The following is a 13142-nucleotide window of genomic DNA, read 5'->3' as shown; positions in this document are numbered from 1 at the left end:
GTGCAGTGTTAGACAATCTAGGAGTTTCAGGCTGAAATTTGAGGGTAGAATTTTCTTTTTCCCCTCTATCCATCCATTGCCCTGGAGATATAAATAGACCCCCATTTGAAAAAGGCAGCCAAGGATTTTCTTCCTAATTATAGTTAGAGGAGTGTTTGAGTTTTGTTTTGCATTCCAAAAGCGAATGATCGAAAGAGTGACATTCAGATCAAGACTTATAAAAAGAACACCACTCGGCCCCTTAGGCACTTGATGATGAGGTTAGTGTTATCTTCATCAGTTTTCAATCTTTCTCTCATCATTTTTCCTAGGTTAAAGAATCTGATAAGGAAAACATATACGATTTTTTCTTCTTAAATGAATGAATGAATCACTTGTGTTTATGATATTCAGGTTATTTAAGAAAAAAATATCATAGGGAATAAATGATATTCAGTTGGGAGGACCTTAAATTATTAGGGAAGAGCCTATACAGGCCAATTGGGAATTAGGCCCTTTAGATTCACGATGGACCCGATAGCCTAATAAATTCAATTTATGCCGATTAGCCATTAAGAATCACATCTGAATTTGATAGAAATGTTCATTTACCTGTTATAAATAGATTAGGTGAGATAAAATGAGTAAGTATCATCTACATAGAGAATTGTGATATGGAAATTAATATTTACAATTTAGTGAAAATAAGTGGAGGAGTGATTTATTAGAGAAAAGATAGAAAATTTACACAAATTATTACATAATTTTATTTTATTTTATGTGATACATAGATTAGATACGTTTTTAGATTCAATACATGGTAATTAAAGCAGTACATATATTTTAATATGCTTAATGATTAAGTTTAAATGATGCATAAAGCTTGTCTTATTTAAGCTGACAGTGTCGATATGATGGTGGTCATGCGTCAATCCAGGCAGTCGTTGTGCATGGAAAGAAGCAAAGTATGTAGCTGATATCATAGTAGTGACAAGCCCTTGGTGGAAGCAGAAAAAGTATGAAAGCTAACAGCATAAATTGGGACTTTGATGACAGAGAGTAGTGGAAATGCAGAGGATAGCAGTGCAAAGTGGGTGAGAAGGGCAGGCATAATCTCCTAAAAATAGATGGTGGTTCTGAAAAACCAATGAATGAGGGTGAGTTATCGTTTCTTAGTAAATGGATATGCACAGACCCCCATAATTGCCAATAATTGGATTATTGTTTCCAAAAATCATTAGCTCCCTAAGAATTTCAAGACTTCCTCAACTTCACTCTTTGCACAAAATATGCACAAGAAAGTGCCCTAGAAAATCCCTATTTTTATAGCATAGCCAAAGCTAGGTTGATGATAAAAATATTCATAATAATAAGAGAAATAAATTAAGAAGAATCTTAAAATGCTTCAAATATCTTTTTTTCTGCAAATCCAACTTTCTTAGTTTAGCTTATACTAAATAAAAACCCATCTATTGTCCTAGGGCTGGATACCTAAGATGATTTCATTTGCTCATCAGATCCACACCCTTTCTCGGTCTAGATCCGTAAAATAGGTCTAATGTGGAATTCAAATTTACACCAGATTTAAAAAATGTGGAACTGTTATAATAAAGTTGTGGGAAACATGGGCAGAATGTGGAATCATTTTTTCCAAGTCATGGGGGCCTAAATAACTTGACTTGTCCTAAAATGCACTTTTCTTGTATAGGCCTTCTCCTCTGATCCAATTTATGTCTCGGAACTCTTTTTTTCTCATATTTTTACTCCATACATACTCATTAAATCCACCAAAGTCCTTGAACTAAAATTAACTTAGGTGGATTTAATGATATAGAAATCAGATTAACTGTATGTTCACCTATTAATCATTCATCGGTGTATTCTTATTTTTATAATTCATGACTAAATATTTGTTTAATGTGCAATAACACATTATAATTCATGCTTATCAGAGTCTACCATTATCACAAACTCAAACATTGGAGTAATAAGCTTATACAATGTGCATGTGTAGTGAACTATGGTAATAGTTTTAACATCAAAGGGTTAGTTTACTTAATAATCTTAATAATTGTAAATACCTCCTCATGGAATTAACTTCTTCCAATATCAAGTACACTTAGGTCAGGGCTGAACATGAAGATCTCTGTTTGACAAAGCACATCCTGAAGAAAACAAAGAGTAACTCTATGGGCTTAGGGAGAAACATGCGCATGCATATCGAGGCCCTGATAGTGCATGTCTGATCTTTGAAAGTTGGTGTTTAACTCTGTTGTGTTTTAGAGGCCTTCACATGGACAAAGAAATCAAAATATTTTACAGCGGAAGACTTGAACAGAGGCATCGATAAAACCATGAAATGAAGTACCTTTTCACGGATGACATCCGTGATTTCTTGGATCCCCGAGTGAGATAGTTGAGCTACTCAAGTGTGCAGCCTCTAGATCTATCCACACAATTTTTGGCACGTCGGATCTCCTCCTTCTCGTTGACGAGCCCCATTCTATGTCCATCATCATTATTACGTCGTCCCGATCACATCAGGCATGGGGAGGGTGTGTGGGGAAAAGGGAGAAGAAAGGGAAGGCCCCCTGAACAATTCTAGCCTAGGTGAATTTTATTCATGGCCTTCCCCTATTTATATAAGTGCGTATTTTTCATAAAACCCCCAAAACTTAAGTATATCTTCTAACATCCAAAAGACCATTTGCGTGTGACCCTCTAGGCCCATGTATCAGTCTAGTTAACGACTCGAGCAGCCCAATAACCTTTATTGGCCTTCAAATTTTTATTAACTATATCATCAGATTGATTAATTAATGTCAAATCAATTTAACTCAATCGAAAGGTTGAGTCTCCAGCACATGGGTTGCCAAGCTACACCTCGTGGTCTAGAAGATACAAAGGAGTGTGTATCGACTCACTTCATAGAATCTGTTCGTCATTGGTTACCATGTATGTATTGTCCCTCATCCACTTGATGCTCCTTGGATGACTTAGGGTATGGTCAACTGTCAAACCGTAATCGGTCATCTGAGTTAGTACTGATGCATTCGGAAATCATCGGAGACTCAATCGAGGGTGGACGATCCCATATTGTCCACCAAGTCGTCTTTGTGAACTTCTTGATGTACCCAAACTAAGACCGTTTAGAATCCCATGATTAGAGACTCGTTGGCCATAGTCAAAGTACAACCGTCTGTCCACAAGACGTCTTTGGTGTCTTAGGTCTAAGGACCACTTTCACAACCATGACGTGAATCAACTTGATCGACAGTTCAGTATAATACCATTCAGGGATTCGTACGGATCATTTAGTTAATTCTTTCCACTAAAAAGCACCCACTATCTATCCTTAGTGTCTCCACACTAATGGCTACGAGACCAACCATACTCCTCATATGAGTGAGGCTATATAGTGCTATTCTATCTAGATACTTTGATCTCCTTCTTGTGTATCCTTCGAATAGGAATATTTAGAACACATGCTTAAAGACTAATGATCTCTGTATTATGATCTCATCATAATTTACTAATTTCGATCATGTATTCATGAACTTCATTATAAGCATCACACGTGCACTATAATGAATATGTTGTATTTATGAACATGGAACAAAATGTGGAATGTGTGATTGGCTTGCTGGTCACATATATTTCCATTAAACTCATGGCCACAAATATTTTTATATAAAACCAGAAAAATGAATTGAAATTAATGTTACTGAAATTTTCTTCTTAGAGAGTTATCATCGGTCATATTACAAGAACTCGATATGAAAAACACGTCCTTTTTTCCTTGACAAAATTCTATCCAAGAACACTCAGTGAAGAATAAAGTATAAATCTCATTCCTATGATGAATTATTGAAGATAGTGAATCATCACCCTTTCATTTCATCAAATAGTTTTTAAAGTGTCATCTAACTTGTTGACCTTCAGATATCCTATTATATAGTATTAGAAACATTTATGGATTATTACTGATTAATTCAGGGAAATATTTACTAAAGAGTGCCCAATATATAACCTTAGTATATCCATGCTAATTGCTACAAGAGAAGCCATGCTCATCGTTAGTGTTCGCCCGTCCTGATGCCGGTATCGGATACCGGTATCAGGACGGATGCTGAACCGGATACCGGAATTGAATTTTACGGTATCCATTTTTTCTGATATCCGAATACCGGATATCGGTATCAGATATCGGTTGCTACAGTGCCAATATCCGTACCGGTATCCGTCTCCCGTCTCAGGGGGATAGATGACGGTACCGGATGTCGGATGCGGATATCGGTTTTCGATATCCGCATCGTATACCCTTCTCTCCCTCTCTCACTCTCTCTCTCGTTCTCGTTCTAGTTCTCGCCCTCTCCCTCTCTCTCTCTCATTCTCGGCCTCTCCTCTCTCTCTCTCTCTCCCTCTCTCTCTCTCTCAGTCTCTCTCTCTAGTTCTCGCCCTCTCCCTCTCTCTCTAGCTTTTCATGCCTCACTCTCTAAAAATATGAGGAGCACACGAAACCATGTTTCTCTAAAAATATGGTCAATTGACATTTCATATTTCGCAGGGGTAACGTTGGCAAGGGGGCACCATAAGAAATTGTTATTTTTTTATACAACCAAGTCATTATATACACGTTACATTTTTTTATTTGTTCCATATGGGATAAAGGCATTCTGGTTTCGTGGTAAACTCGGAATCCCTTTATCCCATATGGAAAGATAAAAAAAAATTGTTACTATATAATAACGGGCATTGAATACATATTAAAATCTACTTATGTGATATTAACTAAGTAAAACTATGTCAGATGGATGATCATTTTATCGGTCGGTATCGGATACTGGATATCGTGAAACCGATATCCGGATATTGGTTTTCCGATATCCGGTATCCGATACCGTCTTCGTCCTCACCCCCCGGTATCCAGTACCGATATCCGTCTAACCCCTGATAGACGAATATCACCCGATATCCGATATCCGATATCCAGAACCATCCAATTTTTTTCCGGACATCGGATATCGGTTGTCCGATACCGGATATGAGACGGATATCGGGACGGCGAACACTACTCATCGTATATGTGTTATTCAATGTTGATATTTTTATGTCCAACTCGAGTATCCTTTGGGAAATAAATAAATATATTAATTCATTATGATTTCATCTTAATTCACATAATCATGACATATATTTAATTATTTTACTATAAACATCACACAAGGTGAATGATAGTTTATTTAAATGAACATAATTGAGACATTGAAGTGTGACCCAGCTTGTAGTCCACATTATCCATCACTTACCATTTGTGATAAATTCTTTATATTATACCAAAGGTGATACCTTATTTCTTCACATAGTACAAGCCATGTGATTAGGGAGGGATTTTCAATATTATGCCACCATCATGGCTTGTCATTTCAACTGGCCCACCTGATAAGTACATCCTTCTTTATTTATGGCATTGACCTTTAGGATATACATACATTTTAGGATATACATACAGCAACCCAATTTGAGGCCTATAACTTGAAAAACAAAAAGAATAACCCCATTAAGAGAAAACTTAACATGAGAAAATTCATGCAATAGTTGGATGCATGGCGAGTTCAAGTGACTAGGATTCTTAATTCATAGAAACTTTTATGCTGGAGATCTGGAATTGGAATGATTATGAGAGAGAAATAAATCATAAGGCAAACCTTGAAAGGAGAAAATTCATGCAATAGTAGGATAAATTGCGAGTTAAACAGAGCAAGATAGTTAATTCACGCTAATATTTTATGTTAGAGGTCTAGTTATTGAAATAATTCGAAAGAAAAATAAAACATAGGAGAAACCTTAATACGAGATGGCCATGATGACTCCTGTGTGAGATACATGGCGAGTTAGACAGACCAGGATTCCTAATTCGTACAAAAATTTTTATATCGGATAGTCTAAATACTGAAATAATTAAGATACAGAACAGAAAACATAAGATAAACCCGAACATGAGAAAATTGATGCAACAGTGACTTACATGGCGTTGAGCACTCATGTGTGAGATACTTGGCGAGTTAAACAGTCCAGATTTCTTAATACATAAAAGTAGTTTATTTACTGATAATTAGGGTAGAAAATAAAAACGTAAGGGAAACCTTGACCGGAGAAAGTTGATGCAAGAATGAGATACATGGCGAGTTAAAGGTCTTAATTCATGAAAAACTTGTGTTAGAGGTCTTGATGGTAAAATAAAAAGAATAGAAAAATGAACACATAAGAGAAACCTTAACAGGGTAAAATTGATGCGACAGTTTTTAAGGTCTTCACTTGACTAAAATAGCCCTCCTAGAGCATTTGCATGGCCTTGAAACTACGAGCGTCTTAACAGAACCCTTAGGGTTATGTTGACTTTCCATACAGAACCCTTGGAGAAAGTCGCATGGGTCTATACAAGTGCAATGGGGCAGGCTTTAATAGAAAAAAATTAATATTGGATTTTGGCATGATAAAGGAGCAAAAAAAGATACTATAATACTTTAGGTATTGATGAAGGCGAAAATGGGTGTTATATTTTTTTTTGTTATTATTTTCGCTTCAATCAAATAATCTTTTTTGAATTTATAAACTTACTCAGAGTTGTATAGTGTTGAGTAAGGTCATCTCCACAGGGATTGGCTCATAGAGTTGGAATTGACTATTGACTTGGGGAATAGTGAGAAGGAATTTAAGAATGATAATACTAATGGGCAATTCAATCATTTTTAGTATTTACTTGCATTCAAACTTAGAGAATGAGGTGAATTTTTAGAAGAAGATTAAGTGGAGCTTTAAGATATTTTGGAGGAAATTTCCACAATAGTGATAAACAAGCACCACTAGGTGTTTGTTGTAATGTCTAAAAGAGACGAAGAAATAATTTAATAGTGATTTTATAAATGAAGTCCCATCCAAAGATTTTATTTAGACCTGAATTTTACATATTTGTAGTAGAGGAATATTAATAATTTTAGGAAATTTTAGGAGGATTTTTAGAATTCGATTTATTGGAGAAAAATAGAAGTCAAATATTGAAAACAAAGTATTTGATAAAATGCCAAAAAAAAAGAGATTGGATTTAAATGGATATTTATAAGGAGCGAGAGTGATTTTTTTAAGGTATTTATCTTAAGACGTATTTAAAATAGGAAGTATATCTTCCTAGATTTTATTGTATTTTTTAATAGATTTTAATTGGTTAAGAAATATTTAAAATGTTTAAAAATCGTTTAGGAGATGAGCACGTCAAATGTTCGAAGAAATGCACCACAGAAATTTCGACCCAATTCGATTTCGAGAAATGGATTGATGATGATTCCTCAATCCGTTCTTACACTAGATGATATATCAACTAATAATAAAGCAAATTGTATTTTACTTACTGGATTTTTGCCGTGGATGGAGGTCGCCGACGGCTCCTGACCCGTCTCCAGCCGCGTCGTCCTTCAGGTAAGTATTCCTTGATCTTTCTTCGAGTATCTCTCTCCTTTAGATCTCCCTTCAGGTAACGGACATTTAACGACCGACGACGAAGAGAACCGAGAAGAGAATGACTAAAAATAACGCTCCTTCGTTCAAGAAAACTCAATTTTATATCTAGAATTCGGCGGCGAAAAAGATCCGTTTCCGGCAGTTGATAGCTTTTTTTATAGCTCATTAACGGTCTAAAGACGTTATCTTCTCGGTTGGGACCATCCAGCCGCCGTCTACGGCGACGAATCGGCGGAAATCCGCCGTTTCGTCGCCGGAATAACTGCTCCGGCGACGGAGACGGCGGCGAGAAGAGGGGAAGGTCCGAACTGCTCCTAAACCGTTAGATCCTTGCCTTGATAATTCAACGGCTACGATTTAATCGTAGTCGTGGACCCTCTTAAGTTCCGGTGGACCCTGCTCCGTCAGCGGTGTCACCTCAGCAACGGTTGTCAACGTGCGCGTGTCTGATTTGTCCACGACAGCGCTCTCTACTGAGCTGTCGCCTGAAAATAATGGCGAAATAAAAGAACATTAAAACCTTATCTTGACCGTTCGATCTTCAAAAGAAGATCGACGGTCAAGATTATGTCATCGCTTTTAAGAAAAGCCCGTGACGACGTGGTTTTAATCCATTATTGATGCTTTAAAAAATGATAAAAACGTATATTTCAATGAGATGCATATGTAGAGCGGACTGTATAAAGGGTCACTATGAGGCGCGACGGCCTGACCGCGACTTCGGGGTGTTTCAGACTAAAGGTCCTCGAAGTCCTCTAAATTCGAGCAATATCAATATACAAGAATATTATTTTACTTCTTTGTTTCTTTTTACTCTCTTTCTATTTAATCAACAAGTTATATAGTATTTTTTTAATCATGCAAAACGTCATAACCCTTTTTATTTATGTAATATTATTATATATATTATTCTTCTTTTTTTCCTTTTTTTTCTTTCTATTCAATCAACGAGTTACATTGTATTTTTTAGTCATGAAAAAATTCAGAACCCTTTTTATTTATGGAATATTACCACATATGTATTATTCTTTTTTCTCTTTATTCTCTTTCTATTTAATCAACGAGTTATATATTATTTTTTAGTCATGCAAAACGTCATAACCCTTTTTATTTATGTAATATCATCATATATATTATCCTTCTTTTTTTCTGTTTATTCTCTTTTTATTTAATCAATGAGTTACATAGTACTTTTTAGTCATGCAAAAATTCAGAACCCTTTTTATTTATGTAAGATTATTATATATTATTCTTCTTTTATTTTTATTTTGTTTCAATTAAATCAACAAGTTACATAGTATTTTTTAGTCATGCAAAAATTCATTAAAAATTGGACATTTTACATAATGAATGAATAATTGCATAAAAATGGACTTCATATTTATAAAGTATTCTTATATATATTCTTTTTCTTTTTTTATTTTTATTCTCTTTCCATTTAATCGACGAGTTATATAGTATTTTTTTAATCATGCAAAACGTCATAACCCTTTTTATTTATGTAATATTATTATATATATTATTCTTCTTTTTTTTCTTTTTTTTCTTTCTATTCAATCAATGAGTTACACTGTATTTTTTAGTCATGAAAAAATTCAGAACCCTTTTTATTTATGTAATATTATCACATATATATTATTCTTTTTTCTTTTTATTCTCTTTCTATTTAATCAATGAGTTACATTGAATTTTTTAGTCATCCAAAAATTCAGAGCCCTCTTTATTTATGTAATATTATCATATATATTATCCTTAGTTTTTTATTTTTATTCTCTTTTTATTCAATCAATGAGTCACATATGACTTTTTAGTCATGCAAAAAATCAGAACCCTTTTTATTTATGTAATATTATCATATATATTATCCTTATTTTTTTCTTTTTATTCTATTTCCATTTAATCGACGAGTTACATTGTATTTTTTAGTCATGCAAAAATTCATCACCCTTTTTATTTATGTAATATTATTATATATATTATTCTTCTTTTATTTTTATTTTTTTTTCAATTAAGTCAACGAGTTACATAGTATTTTTCAGTCATGCAAAAATTCAGAACCCTTTTTATTCATGTAATAATATTATATATATTATTCTTCTTTTTTTCTTTTTATTCTCTTTCCATTTAATCAATGAGTTACATCGTAATTTTTAGTCATGCAAAAATTGATAATCCTTTTTATTTATGTAATATTATTATATATATTATTCATATTTTTTTACAGTTATTCTCTTTCAATTTAATTAATAAGTTGCATAGTATTTTTTAGTCATGCAAAAATTCACAACCCTTTTTATTTATGTAGTATTATCATATATATATTATTCTTTTTTCTTTTTATTCTCTTTCTATTTAATCAATGAGTTACATACTATTTTTTAGTCATGCAAAAAATCAGAAGCCTTTTTATTCATGTAATAGTATTATATATATTATTCTTCTTTTTTTGTTTTTTTCTGTTTCTATTAAATCAATGAGTTACATAGTATTTTAAGTCATGAAAAAGTTCAGAACCCTTTTTATTTATGTAATAATTATATATTATTATTATTTATTTGTGTTCTCTTTCCATTTAATGAACGAGTTACATAGTATTTTATTCATGTAAAAATTCGTTAAAAATTGGAAATTTTACATAATGAATGAAAAATTGCATAAAAATGAATGCTCAGCTCAGAACCCTTTTTATTTATGTAATATTATTTTATATTATTCTTCTTTTTTTCTTTTTATTCTCTTTCTATTTAATCATCAAGTTGCCTAGTATTTTTTTAGTCATGCAAAAATCCATTAAAAATAAGATGTTTTACATAATGAATGAATAATTGCATAAAAATGGACTTTATGTAATATTCGGTTCAGAACCCTTTTTGTTTATGTAATATTATTATATATATAGATTCTTATTTTTTATTTTTATTATTTTGTATTTAATCAATGAGTTACATAGTATTTTTTTAGTCATGCAAAAAATAGTAAAAATAGGATATTTTACATAATGAATTAATAATTGCATAAAAATGGAATTTATTTAATATTCGGCTAAGAACCCTTTTTATTGATGTAATAGTATTATATATATACTATTTTTATTTTTTATTCTCTTTCTATTTAATCAACGAGTTACATAGTATTTTTTAGTTATGCAGAAATTCATTAAAAATATGGCATTTGACATAATGAATGAATAATTGCATAAAAATGGACTTTATGTAATATTTGGTTCAGAACCCTTTTTTTTATGTAATATTATTATATATATTATTCTTATTTTTTATTTTTATTATTCTGTTTTTAATCAATGAGTTACATAGTATTTTTTTAGTCATGCAAAAAAATCAGTAAAAATAGGATATTTTACATAATGAATTAATAATTGCATAAAAATGGAATTTATTTAATATTCGGCTCAGAACCCTTTTTATTGATGTAATAGTATTATATATAGATTATTTTTCTTTTTTTATTCTCTTTCTATTTAATCAACGAGTTACACAGTATTTTTTAGTTATGCAAAAATTCATTAAAAATATGGCATTTTACATAATGAATGAATAATTGCATAAAAATGGAAGTTAACATAAAAATGCATTTTCATTTCATCATATGATTTCATAAATATTTAAAAAATGTTAATCTGCAAACATGATTTGTGGTACATCAGGTATGCCCATTTTTTGTTTTTGTGTTTGTTTGATATTTTTTCCAGTTTTGTTTTCTTTTGAATGAACAATCACACTCAATTTGAAGGCCATGAAAAAATGTCATCTCGAGCTGTGGCATGAGACAAGTTTCGTGAAATCAGAATAAAATAAAGAAGTAAAAAACAATATAGGATGACTTGCAATATATATTTTTTGGATTCTGCTTCCTGCAACAAGACCCACGTAGTAAGTAGTCTTCATGGTTTTCAAACTAGTTGTTGGACTGCTTTGAGGAGTTGTGACCTGGCTGCGGCTGTGGGGTTCTTTGCATGTTGTTGCGGCCTTAGCTGCGGCTGCAGGTAGTGGCTGCGGTGCAGCCTTGGCTGCGCTCATTGGCGGCTTAGACCTCTTTTTATTTTTTTTATTTTTTTTCTTTCTATTTAATCAACGAGTTACATAGTATTTTTTAGTCATGCAAAAATTCATTAAAAATATGGCATTTTACATAATGAATGAATAATTGCATAAAAATGGAAGTTAACATAAAATGGATTTTCATTTCAGCATATGACTTCATAAATCCTTAAAAAATGTTAATTTGAAAACATGATTTGTGGTACATCAGGTATGCCCATTTTTTGTTTTTGTGCTTGTTTGATCCTTTTTCCTGTTTTTTTTTCTTTTGAATGAAAAATCACACTCAATTTGAAGGCCATGAAAAAATGTCATCTCGAACCGTGTCATGAGACAAGCTTTGTGAAAACAGAAGAAAATAAAGAAGTAAAAAAAAATATAGGATGACTTACAATATTTTTTTTGATTCTGCATTCTGCAACAAGACCTAGGTAGTAAGTAGTCTTCATGGTTTTCACACTGCCTCCAGTCTTATAGCATTAGTTCTGTTGTAGGTTGGGGAACATGCAGCTTCATTCCATGCAAGCGTGAAGGTGAAGATGAACAACGAGGTACTCAAACTAGAGGAAATGGCCAAGATTAATTAAAGTTTACCGTCCCCCCTTGTCCTTCGGCCTCGTCCAGAATGATCACGCAGTATACTCCCAATTGCAAATGCTGTTTAAGAACTCTCCCTTCGGTTATCTTGAATTTTCTTCCTCCGGCGAAGCTCGGTAGAGGCGACCATGGCGGCGATCGCGACCGCCCTGTTTGCACTGGTTCTGTTGTTCATAAGCGTGATTCTTCCCTCAAACACCGTCGCCAGCTTCAATGCATCCTCTTATGAAAATACAAATTTCATGATTTTTGTATATTTGAAATCCTCTACTCCCCAACTTTCCATCCATACCTGATTCATCCAAATTTGATATCATTTGCCTTGTCAATTCCTTAACATTGACAGGACATCATAAATCAGGTAATTTTCAAAACATTGACTTTGAAAATCCATATCAATTTCATTCGTTATGGAAACATAATTAAATGTAAGAAGTATATGGTTTAATTAAAAACTAATGATCAAGTCAACCCATGTTGAACTCACTAATTTTTTATGGATAATTCTGTAGGGGCAACCCGTTGTCTTATTTTAAGGTTTCTTAATTCATCATGCAGGAAGGAGACATGAAGGGCCATCCTAGGCAAAGGCAAAGTGCTCAGCTGGGGGGACAATGCCATTCTTGTTGCAAAAGAGCCTTAGGCGCAGAAGCTGGATCTGAGTGGTTCGTGGAAATACTTAGGTGAACATTGAAGGTCAGAAATCTGGGTGCAGATGATTCACTCCATCGCAGGTGTTGCTGGTTGACAAAGTCCCATTTATCAAGTACTCTCGCATCTCTCCCATGGCTTTCCCACTCGCTAAGTACCCTCAACATCGGTATACACGCTGCTCCTCGTCTCTTGGCTCTGCTACATAATATGAAAGATCATCTTCCATTAAGATTTTGAAATATCTTAAAAAAGAAGGATGCCACATGGGTCATATGGGCAACACTTGGTGTGTAGCAACCATGGATGAGCGAGAGGACTTTCTTTAACTTTCTCGCT

At 33.2% G+C, this 13142-nt stretch overlaps 1 long non-coding RNA gene across 1 annotated transcript; it reads left to right on the top strand.

Moving 5' to 3' along the window:
• Window positions 1-7270: 7270 nt before the first annotated feature.
• On the top strand, window positions 7271-13142 carry LOC144704920 (uncharacterized). Its single transcript, XR_013581929.1, has 3 exons — window positions 7271-7455; window positions 12050-12106; window positions 12711-13142. It is a non-coding gene; the product is annotated as an uncharacterized LOC144704920 (long non-coding RNA).

This window comes from Wolffia australiana, chromosome 6, assembly GCF_029677425.1.
Source record: "Wolffia australiana isolate 7733 chromosome 6, ASM2967742v1".
Taxonomy (NCBI): Eukaryota; Viridiplantae; Streptophyta; class Magnoliopsida; order Alismatales; family Araceae; genus Wolffia; species Wolffia australiana.
This window is presented reverse-complemented; position numbering and strand designations above follow the sequence as displayed.